Genomic DNA, 19,508 nt, shown 5'->3' on the forward strand with positions numbered 1-19,508 from the left:
ATTAACATATATCGTGGATAAATAGGCTTACAAGCCAAAATCATTATAAGCCATATCTCATGGCTATAAGAAAAAAATCAATATAAACCAATACCTTTGGCTAATCACAACAATAGTCATCATAGAAAAACTAAGTCCCTATACATTCCACTCATTTGAAAACATTTAAAATACACATATCAATACTCCATGGATTATAGCTCCATAGTGTGATGCTGCCTTCGACGATCTCCAATCCCGAGCTAACCTGACAAAACTAAAAGAAATGGAAAGGAGGGAGTAAGGTTTACGCTTAGTAAGCTCGCATGAAAATAATAAGCAATGCAATAACATGCTATTTTCATTTTTTTTTCTATTTATCCAAATTCCAGCTAAGCTATTTTCTCGAGTCACAGTCATTAAATTATTTATATCTGGATCTACGAAACTCCAAATTAAGATACATTAATTTTCCCAAAAACTACACTTATATCTCTTCTTATCATAAAATTTTCAAAATTTTTGGTCAAGCCAATAAGTATCTTTTGTTATTCAGAGTATCCCTTGTTTTGCTATTTGATAGCTTCGACCTTTCTTTAGTTAAATTTATTTATCACATAGTATGAGCCTAGGATAATGTTCCCATCTCTTTCCCCTAAAATTATACTCATTAAGGATTTCAGTCATATAAAATTTAACTCATAATTATTGTTTTACAATTTCTAGTGATTTTCCAAAGTTGACACAGGGGAGTCTGGAATCACTCTAACTCTATCTCACAAGAATTCAAACATATCATGATACAGAATTCTTTTGCTTTCACCGTTTCCTTTATGTGAAACTAGACTCATCAAGATTTAATTTAATATTTTATTAAGCTTCTAACTAAATTTCCACTATTTTTAGAGGATTTTCAAAGTCGGACCAATGCTGCTGTCCAAATCTATTTTTTGTACAATATAATGATCACCATCATAAGATTATTTCCAACTATCATGAACATACCATTTCATGGATCCCTTACTCATTTTTTCACAATGGAGCTCAATATAAAAGTTATTATTTCTCATGGGCACAGTTAGTCATACATTCCAAGTATAGGATAATTCTCTATCACATGCACTCAAACATCCAATTAGTCTCATGACAATGCACCATGTAAATTTGTCTTAGAAGAGCTCATCGTTTATCATTTCATTGATATACATCATATTAATCCCGTTGAGTTTCTAGGAAATTCTAATGGATTATCCATTTACCATCAATTCATAAGAACGATCATTTCATGTATGCACTCCCGCAAACCTCACATCTTACGGCGGGATTACCAGTCCAGGCTAAATACCTTATTCCGACAAACACCCTTGCTGAGTTCTGATCTAAATTGCCAGTCCAGGCTAAATTCAAACCCTAATTGGATTACCCGTCCGGGCTAAATCCAATCCACATAAATTCTTCGGGAGGCTCGATCATCCAAAGGAACACTCGTCCGGGCTAGATCTTTTTCATAGTTGAGAATCAACAACTTACCCATCCCGACTAATTCCTTTCTGCAACACAAGCATGATCTCATTTTCACATGTAGACATGGTTCATCCATCAAATTCCTTTTTTAACCTCAACAGAGACAATTTTTCAACACATCATTATCAAGAATACATTTCATGAAATCTTATGCCATCACTAAATGCAATCATCATTCATTCACAATTCATATAATTATGCATATTAGGAGTTTACTTTAAGTTATCCAAACTTACTTGTCAAAATCTCGTCAAATACAACTGTTTAGCAATTCATACAACCTAGGTAATAGTAATTTAACACTCAATTCATGTAACAATAATTTGCCATTCAATTTCACATGACACAACAAGCATTACATTTTTCCATATCATACACACCATCCATAAACTTCTCTTAAACATATTAAATCATACAATTTATTTCATATCAATAGAGAATTACAATTCATGCATGGTATTGCATTATTATTAACACACGAAATTACCTCGATCTAAAAATGACAATTTACCATTTTAGTCCATAACCTTGTATTTTCCCGATTTAAGCCCAAATCTCGATTTCCTTGATCTATAATATCACATTTAGCCTACTAATTAGTCACATTATTCATACGGGTCCAAAAATCATATTTTTACAAATTTGCATTTTGACCCCTAAACTTTTGCATATTTTCACTTTTCCCCAAGGCTCAAAAATTTAAATTCATCCTATTTTCTTATGTTTTATGACATGCTGATCATTTTTATCTTCTATAGAAACATCAAATTCTCACTCTAACGTGTACTTATGAACATTAGGTATTTTTACCGATTGTGTCATTTTACTCGTTTTCATGTAAAATCGCTTAGTAAAAGTTGTTTAACACAATTTCAAGCTTCATATTCTACCATTAAAGATCAAAATAAATACATATCATTCATGGGTAAATTTTTAAACACAAACCCTAGCTTCATATTCTACCATTAAAGATCAAAAGAAATAGCTAGAACATGTTACTGGGACTTCTAAAATGTAAACAACATTAAAAACGGGGTTCGGGATCACTTACAAATGAGCTTGTTGATAGGGTGGTTGCTGAAGGCCCGGAGGATGTTGTGGTCTTTGATTTCCTTGACCGCCCCACGAGAAATTGGGGTGGTTCCTCCAACCTGCATTGTAAGTGTTACTATTTGGGTTATTTTGGGATCGAGAGTTATTGTTACCCATATATTGGACTTGTTCCTCCTTGATGCTAGGGTTGAAAGGTTGATACTCTGTGCATGCTCCTCCTCTATTCGTCTTGCACCTCATTACTGGATGTACCTAAGTAGAACCAAGTAAACCATCAATCTTTTTATTTAGAAGTCCTACCTGGTTTGACAACATAGTAACCGAATCGACGTTTTAAATGCCTACTATTTTAGTTGGCTCAGCCCTCATGAGTTGCCACTAATAGTTATTCAGTGACATCTCCTCTACAAACTCATAGGCATCTTCAGGTGTTTTATTATTGATGGTTCTACCAGCAGCTGTGTCAACCATTTGCCGTGTCGAAGGATTCAGGCCATTATGGAACGTTTGAACCTGAAGCCAAAGTGGCAACCCATGGTGAGGTCACCTTCTCAGTAAGTCTTTGTATCTCTCCCATGCATCGTAAAGGGTTCTAAGTCCATCTGCACAAATGAAGAGATATCATTACGTAATTTAGCCGTTTTAGCCTGCAGAAAACATTTTAATAGAAATTTTTCGGTCTTTTGTTCCCAAGTAGTGGTTGACCCTCGTGGTAATGAGTTCAACCACTGTTTAGCTTTGTTTCACAGTAAAAAAGGAAATAACCGAAGACGAATGGCATCATCAAAAACACCATTAATTTTAAATGTATCGCATAGTTCTAAGAAGTTTGCTAAGTGAGCGTTGGGATCCTCATCCTGCAAACCATAAAACTGAACAAATTGCTATATCATTTGAATAGTGTTAGGTTTTAGTTCAAAAGTATTTGCAGCTACAGCAGGTCTAACTATGCTTGATTCAGTTCCTATTAAAAAAGGTTTAAAATAATCATACATAGTGCGTGGAGCAGGATTTTGATTAACCGGAATTGCAGGAGGTAGTTGATTGTCTTTGTTTTCAGCCATCTCTTTGGTTGGGGGTTGAGTATCGTCCTCTTGCTCGTTCTCTGTGTATCTTCAACTTCGCCTTATTTCTCTTTGATGTCTGCGAACTGTGCAATCGATTTCTTCGTCAAAAAGTAGTGGTCCTGACAGGTTTCTTCTAGTCATAAACTATAAAAACCTGCCAAGAGAAAGAAAAAAGTAAATTAATAAATAAGAATAATAAAAAATTAAATTAAATTAAATTGCAAGAAAAATAAATGGCTAAAGTAATAAAAATTAAGTGTTCCTAATATCTTAGTTCCCCGGCAGCGACGCCAAAAACTTGATCGCGTGATTTCGTGATAGGTTTTAAATATTTATAATTAATCGTTCTTGAAACTAAGTATTATCGTGATGTAGGCAAGCGTACCTATCGAACAGTAGTATAGTTTTAGCAAGACCGGATTGTCGAACCCAAATGAACTAAAAGTACTAGTAATGACTGTCTTTTTATTATCTAGCCTAAGAATAAAGAGGTTTTGTTTTAACTAACTAATTATCTAAACTAAGAATTCATAGAGAATGGAATTGGGGAATTGCTTTTGGGAAAATCGATTGAATTAAGACAACACCTAAGGAAAAATCCACCTAGATGTACTTGTTATTCTGGCTCCGAATCGGACGATTTCTTCATTTAACTTGTTCCGTAGAGATTCCTAGGTTATGTTATTATACCTATTCAAGACTAATAACGTCTAATCCCTAGATTGAATAATTGAGACATTTCTCTAATTAACACCCCAGGGTTGCATTAATTCGGTCTATGGATCCCCTTATTAGGTTTCACCCTAATGTGGAAAAATCTTGTTACCCTATGTCTAGGCGCGCAAACAACTCCACTTAATTATGAAAAATGTACTCTTAGACAGGGTCTATTCCTCCTCTGAATAAGATCTTATCTTGAATCAGTATCCTGGGATATCAAAACAAGAATTAAGAACACATAATTAAGAACAAGTTAAATATTTACCATACAATTCAGAAAAAAATAACACGATTCATCTTAGGTTTCATTCCAATTAGGTATTTAAGGGTTTTAATTCATAACTAAATAAGAAAACATCTTAGAATAATAAAGACTACAAAAGATAAAGAAAACCCAAAACTCCTGAAGAGGAAATTGAGGAGAGATCTTTAGTCTTGATGGTGAATCCGGCTTCTGAGATGGATCGATCGGCTTTCTTGGAGTAATTCCTTACTCCCTATTCTGTGTGTCCCCTTTTCTTTCTCCTCTAGGGTGTATTTATAGGCTTTGGAATGCCTAAGAGCCTTCAAAATTAGCCTTTTCCAAATTGGACTCAACTTGGGCTCGGCAGGGGTACGCTCGTGTGACACGCCCCGTGTGTGATTACTTCAGGTCGTGCTCGAGCCTGCCAAATTGACACGGCCGTGTGGTCTACCCGTGTGAGGAGGTCCAGGCCGTGTTGATTTCGTACTTTGGCCCATTTTCTCCATTTTTGGCCTGTTTCTCGTTCAATTCGCTCTCTTATGCTCTCCTAAGTATAAAACATGAAATTAAAGCATTAGGAGTATCGAATTCACCAATTCTAATAGAAAATCATCCATAAAATGCGTTAAACACGGGGAAAAAATATGTATAAATTACGGTTTATCAAGTTGCAATCCTCGAGAAACCTTTCACGAATCTTCTGGAATAACCAGCGAGTCCCAAAAAACTACGGACTTCAGATACATTCCTCGGAGGTTTCCTATCCAGAATAGCTAAAATTTTGTTCGGATCAACCCGGATACCAGAGGCTGATACAATATGACCCAAGAAACCAACTTCTCGCAACCAGAATTCACATTTACTAAACTTTGCATACAATTGTTTATTTCGCAGAATTTGTAGCACTACTCTCAAATGCTCGGCATGCTCAGATTCATCATGTGAATAAATCAATATATCATCAATGAATACAACAACAAATTGACCTAGATACGGTCCGAAAATTCCATTCATTAAATCCATAAATACAGCAGGTGCATTCGTTAATCCAAAAGGCATAACTAAAAATTCATAATGCCCATACCTCATTCTGAAAGTAGTTTTTGGAATGTCAGAGTCCTTTACTTGCAACTGATAGTAACTCGATCTCAGATCTATCTTTGAAAATACAATAGCATTTTTCAACTGATCGAGTAAGTCATCAATTCTGGGCAGAGGATATTTATTCTTTATAGCCACTTTGTTAAGCTGACGGTAATCAATACACATTCTCATTGTGCCACTTTCTTTTTCACAAACAGAACAGGAACACCACATGGTGAAAAACTCGGTCTAGCAAACCCTTGATCAGTCAATTCTTGCAATTGAGATTTTAATTCCTTTAACCCGGTCAGAGCCATTCTATACGGAGCTATCAAAATCGGAGTAGTATTAGGTACTAATTCAATGCCAAACTCAACTTCTCGAATCGGAGGCAAACTGGTAGTTCTTTAGGAAACACATCAGAAAATTCATAGACAATGGGCACTGATTCAACTTTCTTATCATCCACTTTCAAGTCTAACACATAAGCTAAGTAGGCTTCACAGCCTTTCTTCACAAATTTCCATGCTTTCATTGCAGATATCACAGCTGTTAGTCCATTCAGATCACTAGACTCAATTTGAATTATCTCATCATTCATATACCTTAGATCAATGACTTTTTGTTTGCAATTCGCAATAGCATTGTGCAAAGTTAACCAGTCCATTCCCAAAATTATATCAAATTTTTCAAAAGGCAAAAGCATCAGATCAGCAGGAAAACAGACATCTCGAATCATTAACGGGCAATTCTTGCAGACTTTATCAACCAAGACACTTTTCCCCAAGGGGTTCAATACTCTAATTACAAATTCAGTGACTCTACAGGAAAAGTCTTACTGTGTACTAAATTCATACAGATATAAGAATGCGTTGATCCAAGTTCTATCAATGCAATCATAGAAGTATCATAAAGAGTAAAAGTACCAGTAATCATGTCTGGAGACGAGGCTTCCTCACGAGCTCAGATAGCATAAGCTCTGGCAGATGCTCTGGCCTCAGATTTAACAGCAGTATCGCTAGTAGGTCTTTGACCACCGCTAACATTTCTCGTATTCTAGAAGGTCTACCTTTAGCTGAGGTGTTGCTCAGTCTCGGATTTTGTACATTCTCTTGCTCAGCAGGTTCAGAACAATCTCTTACAAAAAGGTCCAGAGATCCACATCGAAAACAAGCTCGGTCATTCAATCTACAATTTCCTGGATGTCTTTTACCATAATGTTTACATTTAGGTCTTTCAGATCAGACATTCCCGACACTTGCAACAGAAATAGCAGGGACTCTGAAGTTCGAATGCGATCTAGCTCGATATCGATTTGAATGTCCTGTTTTAGCATTTGGACGGCTTTGATCATCTTGGAATTTCTTTGACACAGACTTTAAACAATTAAATCTTTTTTCATAATTAAGTACAGAAATAGACAAATTAAATCACAGAAATTTCGCAGATATAAATTTACATATCACAAACACAGAAAATAATATTAAAATATTTTTTGGACTTGAATTTGTGGTCCCGAAACCACTATTCCGACTAAGGTCAAAACCGGACTGTTACATGCATGTACTTAAGAGAACACAAATAAAATGAAATAGTAGATCTACTCAAGATAATACCATGGTCATTAAAAGTAAGAAAAATTCATCCAGTCATTCCAACTTTATGAGATTAGCTCTTTGGTTGGGAATTAATATCCAAAATATCATTCAGCAACATCATCCATAGTTTAAAATCAAAGAAATAAATTAATAGAATGAAGGTAGAACTGTAGAAAGCTTTCGCCAGTCCAACATTAACTCCAATGCTACCAAATTGTGCGAGACCAAAGGTTGAATGTGTCATCTTCTTCCTTGTGTGGCTGCTCTCTTCTTAAGCTGTTACCTTCTTCCCTTTTTCTCTAAAATTTTTATGAGATTTTTTCTGAAGAGAAAAAAAATTATTTTCTTCTATTTCTCTTTCTTCTTTTATATGGTAGGTCCTCCCTTTATCAACACACACATTTTCTTCCTCTTTTTCAAGTGAATTTATTAGGTACACGTACAGCTAGCTAAGAGTGACAAAGACTGAGTGTTGTGTCAACATCTTTCTGAAATTGCCATGGCATTTTTGTCGGCAATTTATCCAAACTTTTTCCATAGCAATATTTCACTTCCTTCATTCCCTTCATCATTTTTCTCATTCTCTTTGTCCTTCCTACACCTAGTGCATACAACAACCAATTCCTTTCTTCCCAACAATAACAGTAACATATAATGACATTCAAGGCAGAATCCAAGCCTTATTATGAAATATTCTAATAATAACCTAGAAATGCAAATATGTCCACTTAAGTAAAAGCAATTCATCAAGTTTAGAGGCTTGATATATAACTCTTTTCAAGAGTTATTATACCCCCAAACCTGAGTTCTTACTTATCTTCAAGCAGAATATGTATGAATGCATGGATATAATTTTCCAATACAACACATTTACCTCTTGTACTGCTAAATCATACGAAGCAAGTTTTATACCTCCATTCTCAGTAGTCCTCTGTTTAAAAAAATTAGTTCAAATTTTATAGGTTTGTTTAGCATACAAAGTGCAAAAAAATGTTACCTAAAAATAAAAGTTCCTAAATATTCATGCAAGTATAACAATAGCAAACACCTCATAATGTACTTAGTTTATCTTTCCTGTAAACTCAGTTTCTCTACTCATAATTATTCTATTATTGCATAATTTATTTACAATTTTTTTTCCAGGGAATTCATCTTATCACATGGTTTCTTCACTTAACAATCTCAATGGAGCATACACTAGATTGCCAGGTATTACATCATGCCACAATTTGAATGTAATTCACTCATGAAGCTAAGGCTTTTAACCTAGAAGATGGATGGAGCAACCATCTACCTCCTTAGCTACTCAACCTAGAATTGCAATGGAGTGTCCCTAAATTATTTTTTTTTTACTCTCTCTTGTTTGAACTTACTTTTTTGGTCAATAGTACAATGGAGCAAACAAAACATTACTAACCTAATCAACATTTTCAAACATTGGAGTGTTTAATGGCGTCTCTCGTTATTTATTTATTTAATATTATTCATAGACAATTTACTAAACTTCCGTTCAAGAACTTCTAAGTGTATTAAAAGAAACTTACCATAGACTAATTGCAATTATAATTAGGTCATTCTACTTTTAGGGATTAATTTTCACACAACTATCCTATGGTAGACATACCTAATCAACTATTAAATTTTCTAAGCGTATTGATGAATTATTATCCTCATCAACATCATAAATAACAATATGCTTATCATAGTCTAACAATCATTTGGCATTTGTATTTCATGGCAAAATGAGTGAAAAAATTAGCAAATGTTAAGACAATTATATAATGCATACAATATGTACAACACACCCTAAACCTAAGGGATGCAGTGTCCTTAATCCATGATCAGACACAAATTGCAAAATGAAAAAGGAAACATATATATAAATGCAATGAAAACAATTGTAAATGCATGAAAAACACATGTTATATAATGAGAAATATGCAAATAAAAATAAAAATAAAAGCTTGGAAAGAATTTGGTGTTACTTTAATTGAATCGAGTAGATTTCCATGTAGCATGCTTGTAACGCTGCTTTCTTTTTAGTAAATTGATTGACAAGTTCGTCTTTATTATTTGATTTAGTGAGATCATTAATTAGTTGATTAATCTCACAATCTTGCTTCGATATGGACGTAGTTGATTGACGTGCAGTAGTAGCTTTAGCTGGTGCAGAAGGTTGATTCATTTCGTCTCCAGCCTTATCAGATTTAATGTTCATTGATTTTGTCTTCTCTTCATCCCCATTTGATTCTTTTTTCTTTCTGCTCTTCAGTGTTTGTGTGTGTGGTATGTCCGGTCTCAGCTGGTTCAACTTCATCCTTATCCTCATCCTCTAGATCTAAGAATAGCTCATTGGGAAAGTTGGAGAATGTAGGCATAGGCATGGTAAAATTTTTCTGTAGAGACTTATTAATAGCAACATCTCACTTTTGTACATAACCCCAAAAGATAGCCATCTCCTCCTATTCCCTACCTAAATTGGTAGCTATTCGCAAATGTTGCTTCTCCATGAAACAAAATTGTTGTTGCAAATTTTTCAAAGCATTGAGCACCTGCTGCTCGAAATCATAATGAAAAATGGATAGGGTGACATGTACACCAGTAGGCAGACAGGATGTTGATGCAAAACCGAGATATGCATTGTGGCTTCAAAGAAATGTGATTGATTGTGTAGCAATCTTGTCGAGAAACTATCCATTTTGTTCCTTCTATACAACGATCCTTAAGAACTTACTGTAAACCCCCTACTGTTATTGTTGCAGCAAACTGAGAATGTTCATCAGGACCCTTAGCACTAAAATGCCTCGCACGTAGATAAAAGAATTGTTTAGAGAGGTTAAGTGGGCATAAAATTCCTTTACACACTTTGTGAGAATATCGCGGGATGAAGGCAAAATATTTGCCAGCCACGTTTTTCAACTATAGAAGAAATCACTTTAGTACATCCCATAAAGGTTGTGTCTTGAAAAAGAAAACCTTTCTCCATACAGAAGGGTCACTTAAATGTGTTCGTGGTGTACTTCTCTTTAGTAGCTTCATTGAAAAATATTCTCGATGGCACAGAGGGAGTAGCACATCAAGCCATTTAGAGCAAGAAAAAGTAACTATAAACTAAAAATGAGAACTTTACAGTTATGGAATAAACAAGGAAAATGGTGAAGAAGAAGATAATGTTAGTAATCGTGAAAGAAAATGAATCGATTAGGGTAAAAGTGAGAGAAATAGGGCTGTGATGTGGGTGATAAGAAGGCTAAAATCATGGCCTAACATGGTAAAATAAAGATTAGGCTGGAAAAGAATAATAATAAAAAAATAAAATGAACAAGAAATTATTAGAAGATACTAAACTAAAAATTTGTAATTGTTTCAAATGGGCTATGCACTAAACTATAAGGCCTGGTCTATAGTATACCTGCAAAGAAATAAAAATAACAGATCAAATAAATTGAAAGCAAATAAAGAAAAGAGACAAATACTGATTTGCACACTGCGCAATTCGAAGAATAATAGAATGTTTATCCCGAGTCAAAGGAACACCCCAATAATGCTTCAAACATTAGCCATTGACTTTGAAATTAAGGCCAGTCTTGACATCTTGGACTTCTACAGCTCCATGAGGGTAAATGTGAACTATCTCAAATGGTCTTGACCAGCAAGACTTCAATTTTCCAGGAAACAACTTAAGTCTGGAATTCAATAACAACACTTGTTGTCCAAGTATAAATTCCCATGGAAAAATTGTTTTATCTTGCCATTGCTTACTTTCTTTTTTTATATAGCCGGGTATTCTCGTAACCCTGAGTTCTAAATTCCTCTATTTCATTCAGTTCAAGTAGTCAGTTATTACCAATAGTAACCTAATCCATGTTCAATTTCTTAATTGCCCAAAATGCTTTATGTTAAAGTTTAACAGGTCTCAAGGCTTCCCATAAGCAAGCTTGAAAGGTGACACTCCTAATGGTGTCTTTAATGCAACACGATATGCCCACAAAGCTTCATCCAATTTGGATGACCAATCTTGTGAGTGGGATTGACTGCTTTCTCCAAAATTTTCTTAATCTCTCTATTAAACATCTCTGCTTGTCTATTTTTCTGGGGACAGTATGCTTTAGCAATCTTATGTTTGACCCCATATTTATTCAAGGCAATAACATCACTAAGAAGGGCACGAGGTGTACCAGACCTAGTGAAAATATTCTTATACAGGAACTTCATCACTTATTTGGCATCATTAGTAGGGAGAGTGACAACTTCAATCTATTTAGAGACATAATCTATAGCCACAAGTATGTATATATTGCCCCAGAAAGGTGGAAATAGACCCACAAAGTTGATTCCCTACACGTCAAACAACTCAACTTCTAAGATTTTTGTAGTGGCATTTCATATCTATTTGATAAGTTCTTAGTTCGCTGACAATGATCACAAGCTTGGTAAAAGTCATGTGCATCTGTACACATGCTTGGCCAATTAAAGCCAAATTGGAGAACTTTTGTAGTAGTTTGCATTCCCTCGAAATGTCCTTCATATGGTGCTGAATGGAAATGGTGTAAAATACTATGAATCTCGTCATCCGGAACACATCTTTGAATTATTTGATCTGCACAATGTTTGAATAGAAACTGCTTATCCCAATAGTATTACTTGGCATGATGGAGAAATTTCCTTTGGCTTTGACTATTAAGCTTAGGCAGCAGCAATCCACTTACTAGGAAATTGACTATATTGGCATACCAAGGTAATGTTGTGGCAACCAATAGTCGCTCATATGGAAAATTCTCCTTAGTGAGTTGAATATTGCCATCTTCATTGCCTACTTCAAGTCTCGACAAGTGACAGCCACTTGATTCTCTGTTCCTTTCCTATCTCGAATTTCAAGATCAAATTATTGTAGCAGTAATATCCACCGAATTAACCTTGGCTTGGCATCTTTCTTGGTCACTAAATACTTAATTGTAGAATAATTTGTATAAATTGTAACTTTGGTGCCAACTAAATAAGATTTGATTTTGTCAAATTCAAATACCATAGCCAATAGTTCCTTCTCATTTGTATTGTAGTTCAATTGCATATCTATCAGTGTCCGACTTGCATAATAGATAGCATGAAACACTTTATCCTTCTTTTGCTCAAGAAATTCTCCTACACTTGAATTCAACTAAGATCGATCCTATCAATAAACAAATTCAACAGTGTAACCATTATTCTAAAAGTAAATGGGGTTTTCTTAACCAAACGCTTGTAACTATTTTTAATCTTTCTCAAAGATTAATAATGACTAACTCAAAATCTTTCAATAGCTCAAGTCACTTATGCTACCTCAGACTCAGATCTCTATCCATGACATCGGATGATTTAAGCTATCACATTGTCTTATAGCCTGAAAACACATTATAATCCATTTAATGGCACATCATTGAAAAATCAAGAAAGCTGAACTAAATTTAATACCTCAATTAACAACACTTCCAACCATTTAAAACTTTGCTAGCATGTAATAGACCATCTTAATTTCCCATGAAAATGATAACTTTATCAATCAGAACAATTTTAACTCATGTCATGGTCTTCTAAAAAATGCATTTTTCATTCAGAATATCCGTCTTTTTTTTTCATGAAGAAACGAAATTTCGTTCCCAGATCTGAAAATAGACTCGGAGATAAATATCTCATTTAACCTTTCGAGCAGGTAATCTGCACAGATTGAACAACTGAATCGACCTCAATCATCAATCATTAATAATTCATGAAATCCTTTCATACTAATAACAAAATAAATCGAACATACAACCCTTTTATAATTCTTTCATAACACAAATCAAAATCCTTTATGGATTGCTTTTGTTCAACTAGACCATATGGTCTCTTGCTAATCCCAATAGAAATCAAGATTACTAATAAATGAAACCCATTACACATCTGGACTTGAGCTACCACAATTTATACGCTGGTTAATTTCAACCCTTTTTACGAAAACTAGAAAACGTTGCATCAATATCACCGTATTTTCATGATCAGGCTAAAGATATAATCATAATAAACACTTTTAACTCAGACTCAAGAATATCCCATACAATGAACAATGTTTGATACATATGAACAATAGGAATGACAAACGATTCAAGACATTTACTTTCAATATATGAAGACAAGCAAAATTTCTGAAATATTAGCTCAGATGAAATAATTAATAAAGATTTTAAAGATCCCCCAGAGAAAAGAAATCCATAAGAGGATACCATACGGACCCACTGGAATCAAATGCAACAATGACAACATCCTGTTTATATATATATGTACCGAAACAGAGTACTGAAACAGAGTACTGCTCAGAAGAAATAGAATCATAGCTTTACGCATATTCCCTCATCAACTATTTCTGTCTTTACAGATTCCATATTATTCCTTTTTTTCACTGAACTCTTTGGTTTCACACTCGTGATTTTATTCAACGCAAATCTCATGAAATTCCATTATAAAACACCACTCTGGTAAGGGGGTGAGGTCGTAGGGCCTCCGACTCGACTCTCATATCCATATACATGTAACACAATTTTCATCATCATAGCAACATGATCACAATCATGTCATTCATTTCGGGTAAACTAGCTTTCATATTTATTTTACGCCCACTTTTCAGTTATCTCATTCTAACAAGTATACTTATGCATGCATTCTATGAATTATGAATAACTTTACTTATACCATTCATTTAATCAATCAAGTCATGTACATAACATCATACGAGGGCCAACAAACATGAATAATTATATTCCAATATATACTTTCATCTTGCACGTCATCATATGCATATCATTACAAATATGTAAATCAATCCAAGCAATTTAACACTTATATTCAGACTATGTGAACTTGCCAACCATATTCATTCAAATAAGTATACATGAACATTCATTCCATCAATATTTTGATAAGTTATCTAAACACATGCTTTTGCCCGAGTAAATTGGCCATAGAATCATCAACTAAACACAAATAAACTCATTACAAAATAGTCCTTTATCTCATTTCAAGGAACCATTGCAATCCATCAAAATTTTAATGTCCAATCGGAACAATGTCATTTTATTCGTAGTATGATATTATGAATCTTGTTCGTACCTTTTTGAGTATCAACTCGTTACCACGACACTTCATTCAAATACTTATGTATTACTATCAACATAGTTGGGTGTAGCTCGATTGGAGAGTACTTTTGTTTGAGCAAGATAGATCTCATTCGCATCTGGAGACATCACACTATCATATATCTATGGCATGTATAGCTAGACTCTCATACGTGCTAGGTTAGTCCTGAAATCAACTAAACCATAGCTTTGATACCACTAATTGTAACACCCTTTACCCGTGTCTGATGCTGGGACAGGGTACGAGGCATTACCAGACTTAAACATACACATACATGCAAAAACCAAGCCATAAAATTTCTTTTAATTCAAAAATTTTCAAACACCTGCATGTTGTCCCTTATTTGGGTCTACGAAGCCCAAAACATACATCGGGATTGATTTGAGACTAAACCGAGAACTTTGAGAAGTTCCAAGGAAAACTTAGAAAATTTTCCCATGAAACAAGGTCACATGCCCATGTGGACATATGGACACGCCCATGTGTCTTTGACATGCCTGCGTCCTCAGGCCGTGTAACTCTCTGTTTATGACGTCAACATGCAATCAAACCACACGGCTGGGCCATATGCCTGTGTCCCTCACACGGTTGAGACACACGGCCGTATCTCAGCCTATGTGGCCAACACTTAGGAGGCTATTTTCCAAGCCTTCATGTTACGCATAATCCCTTACAGCCTTATGCACATCAAAATCACAAATCATGGCATCATTTTAGTGATTAAACACCCCCTAGTAAGAAACATTCATAACATGACATGTCCTCTTACATGTAATGCACCTACTCATAAAATACCAAGTCTAGATTCATTAACTCACATTCAAAAGACCCATCATTTTGGTGACCACTTTTACCATTATGCTAAGTTACCAATTTACACCTCGGGCACTAATATTTAACCATCTTCATGTTGTTTTTATAACATACAATTACTACATAACTATGATAACCTCAAATGGTCATAGAGCATACATCCAACACACATGTCATATTACCGACCATGCGTGGCAACCAAACATAATCACATCATAAACATTGGACATCATATGAATAGCTAGAGTTTCCAACCATAATCAATATTAGCCACACCTCATGGCCATATACATATAACTTACTATAAGGCAATACATTTGGATAAAATCATGATAACACATGCCATAAAACTAGATCCCTATACATGCCACTCACTTGAAAATTTCTAACATATGCTTCATTATCCCAAAGGTAGTGACTTGATAGTGTGATGCTGCCTCCGACGATCTGCAACCCCGAGCTAACCTGAAAAAGCTAAAATAAATGGAAAGGAGGGAGTAAGTTTCACGCTTAGTAATTTCATATAAAAATAATAAGCAATTTATCAAAATGCTTCCACCAATTCTTGCATCATGATCTCAAGGTAATACTCTCATAATTGCCTTTTCACCTATGTTTAGGTCAAGCTATTTTCTCAAGCCACAGTAAAAATTAATTATCTCATAATACAGGATTGGGATGATGTTCTTGTCTATTTCTTTTGAAAATAGACTCAGCAAGGATTCTAAGCATAGAAATTATAACCCTTGATTATTTTTTTACAATTTTAAATGATTTTCTCAAATTAGAATAGGGGATTTCTAAATCATTCTGACTCTGTCTAACAACAATTTAAATATTTCATAATATGAAATCCTTTGCTTACATTGTTTCATTTATGTGAAACTAGACTCATTAGGCTTTAATTTCATATTTTATTCAGCCTCTAACTTAATTTCTACAACTTTTGGTGGATTTTCAAAGTCGAACTGCTACTTCTGTCCAAAACTGTTTTAGTGTAAATTAATGATACTAAGTCTATCACACCTTATTAATTCATTTTCACCACATTGGTAAAGATACATATTTATACATCATAAGTATAGACCTATAATCACAAGGTCATCACAAAATCTTTCTCATAGGAATGAATTACCTATTTACATATTCACCCAATGTGCATCATAAACCGAAATCATTTCTTATTAACTTAACATACATACTTGTGTTACTTAACATGCTCATATTCATTCCTTACTAATCATACAACATGAATTGAATTCACATCTCATAAATTTCATGTAAGTACCTGTATCACTCACCACATGGTCACAAGTTCTTCCATTTCGATATAAACCGTAAATCTCCCGTTGAACCATTTGGAATACTACAGGATATTCAATAGCCCCAAACATGGTATAAGATGCCGACGCCATGTCCCAGACATGGTCTTATACTGGCTAGCACATCAAAGTCGATCCCATGTCCCAAACAGGTCTTACGATGACTTTCATATATTGAGGCCGATGCCATGTCCCAGACAAGTCTTACACTGGCTCTCATCTATAGGCGTCGATGCCATGTCCCAGACAGGTCTTACACTAGCTTTTATATCTCGAGGATGATGCATGTCCTAGATATGTCTTACACTAGCTCTCGTATCAATGCCGATGGATGTCCCAGACATGTCTTACACTGGCTTGTATATCTTGAGGCCGATGCATGTCCTAGACATGTCTTACACTGGCTCCCGTAATGTCGCTGATGCATGTCCCAGACGTGTCTTACACTAGCACACATATCACCCAATGTCATTGCATGAATATCCAAATCTATTCCTTATGTTCAATCGGAAGTCTTTATTACATAAATTCTCATTCAAAACGCAAATCAACAATTCATACTATACTAATTGTATAATACATGATAACATTAAATTTTGCATTATTTACGTACAACTTTCTTGTTTCAATGGAATGTCATATTCCATCAACATATAATTAAATACAATCATAGCAAAATAGATTTCAAGTATATTAACAATAACATGGATAACATGTTTATTTAGTCACACGGACTTACCTCGAATGCAATTTCGGTTAATTACTCCATTTTAGTCCATAACCTCGTACTTTTCTATTTAAGCCCAGATCTCAATTTTCTTGATCTAACATGATGAAATTCACTCATTTAATCATTACATTAATTAAAACATTCTATAATTCACAATTTGGAAAAATGACAGTTTTGCCCTTAAACTTTACAAAAATTATGATTTTTCCCTTAGGCTCGTAAATTTATTTTTATTGAATTTCCTCCTTTACCAAGCCTAGCAGAATTCTTTTTATAACTATAGCAACTCACAATTTTAATTATTTCCCACATTTACAACTTTATAAAATAGCCCTTTTTAAGTGTTTTCATGCAAACTTCTTTTACAAAAGTTGTTTATTACACAACTAAGACCCATTTTCTTCCATAAAAATTCAGAAAACCACATGAATACTCTCATGGAAAAACTCTATACTTTCAAGCATTTTGCAAAATAGCCCCCTCATTAGCTAGATTATGCTACAAGGGTCTCAAAAGTACAAAAATTATCAAGAAAGGCAATGAAAAAAACTTACTTGCAAGGGTGAAGAGTGGTTGATATTTTTGAGCTTTCCAAACCCCCTCTTTGCTGGTATTTTTGGTGGATGAAGAAGAAAGATAAAAAGATGACAAAATTTTCCTTTTTGTTTTATTTTTATACCAAATAAGCCACCTAATACCCACAAATTTTGACTTTTCAATTTCTTTATCTCTATGGCCGGCCAAGTCTTTTCCTAAAGGTCTATTTGCTCTTTAAAAACCCCTATTTATAGTTCTCTAGCTATTTAACACATTTAGCTTGCAAAACAAAACTTTTTCCCTTCATGCGATTTAGTCTTTTTTCTCAATTAAGCTCAAAATTGCTAAAATTAATTCACCAAAATTTTCATGTACTTATATAATCATGCTATGACACATAAAATAATATTAAAAATAATTTCTATGGCCTCGAAATAGTGGTTCCAAAACCACTGTTTCGACTAGGCCTAAAATCGGGCTGTTACACCCCAATAACAATAACAAAACATACATACAGAATTAACAGATAAATCTTGCTTAACTTGCTTTTATAAACAGACAACAAATAAACAAACATAGGCATGCTCAGAACCATATTTCAGTCTAACAGATAACTTGGTTTTAGGGTTAGATAGCATTTATCGACCCTACGGTACGCTCACATTCGATTGAGACGACCCGTGCGAGCATACAAAATATTTCAGACAAAGGGGACCACACGCCAATGTGGGTTGCCCGTGTGGGCCCACACGCTCATTTAGCCAATACGCCCAGATTGGCCTTCCCCGTATGGATCACATGGCCAGGCCCAGTTACCACACATCCGTGTGGCGTGCCCTGCCCACACACCCGTGTGGCCCACGCCCTATTTGGCTTCTGTCGTTTGGCTCACATGGCCACACACCAGCCATTGCACAGCCGTGTCTTGCATACGGCCTGGCCTTCGTCGATCATACTGCCGTGTCGTCGCACACAGCCTACCACATGGCCTACCACACGGCCGTGTGGCATCGATAGTGGGGTTTTTAGCTTTTGTTGAATCTAATTTTTCTGCATTTTGGGTACACACCTGTTATGGTTTCAATGCGAAAATAGTCTCGAGCCACACAACACCTAAAAACGACATCAACGCTCCCAAAGTCAGTTCCAAACTTACTTTAATCGCAACAAAGAAACCGGCAGTCAGCGAACTCGAGTGTTACCAACAACACCAAAGATTTCGCAAGAGAAAAGTCCCGCTTCACATGATTGGTTGCTGCCAAAACCCAAATATCAATCTAACGTCAAGAAAGAAGATAATTCATAACAATTGCCTCAAGAACGAGAAAAACTCCCTACCTTCACTTACCTCAACGCACAAAGAGTCAAAAGAACGAAAATCTGTGACTTGAAAGAATAGATTTTTAACATAATAACAAGAAAGAGAAGAATTTTTTTGAATGGGATGAAGTCATAAAAAGAGACGTCAAAGATTCTTGAGAGGGAGGAAACCAAAATTGTTTTTGAAAAACCACAAATAATATCAGATAACTACCCAAATCCTCCAAACTACTCTCCACTAATCCACTAACATCCAACTTCTCAGAATTTTGGCTCTACTAAAACACTGACGAAAACCCAAGCAAAAATAAATACCTACGATATCATAGGGATTTGAACACAGGACCTCCAACACACCAACACCCTTAC

At 35.0% G+C, this 19,508-nt stretch overlaps 1 non-coding gene across 1 annotated transcript; it reads left to right on the top strand.

Moving 5' to 3' along the window:
* The first annotated feature begins 3,085 nt into the window (after positions 1 to 3,085).
* Positions 3,086 to 3,191, top strand: LOC121210190 (small nucleolar RNA R71). The gene has a single exon (XR_005905317.1). It is a non-coding gene; the product is annotated as a small nucleolar RNA R71 (small nucleolar RNA).
* The last annotated feature ends 16,317 nt before the right edge of the window (positions 3,192 to 19,508 follow it).

Source organism: Gossypium hirsutum, chromosome A11 (genome assembly GCF_007990345.1).
Source record: "Gossypium hirsutum isolate 1008001.06 chromosome A11, Gossypium_hirsutum_v2.1, whole genome shotgun sequence".
Taxonomy (NCBI): Eukaryota; Viridiplantae; Streptophyta; class Magnoliopsida; order Malvales; family Malvaceae; genus Gossypium; species Gossypium hirsutum.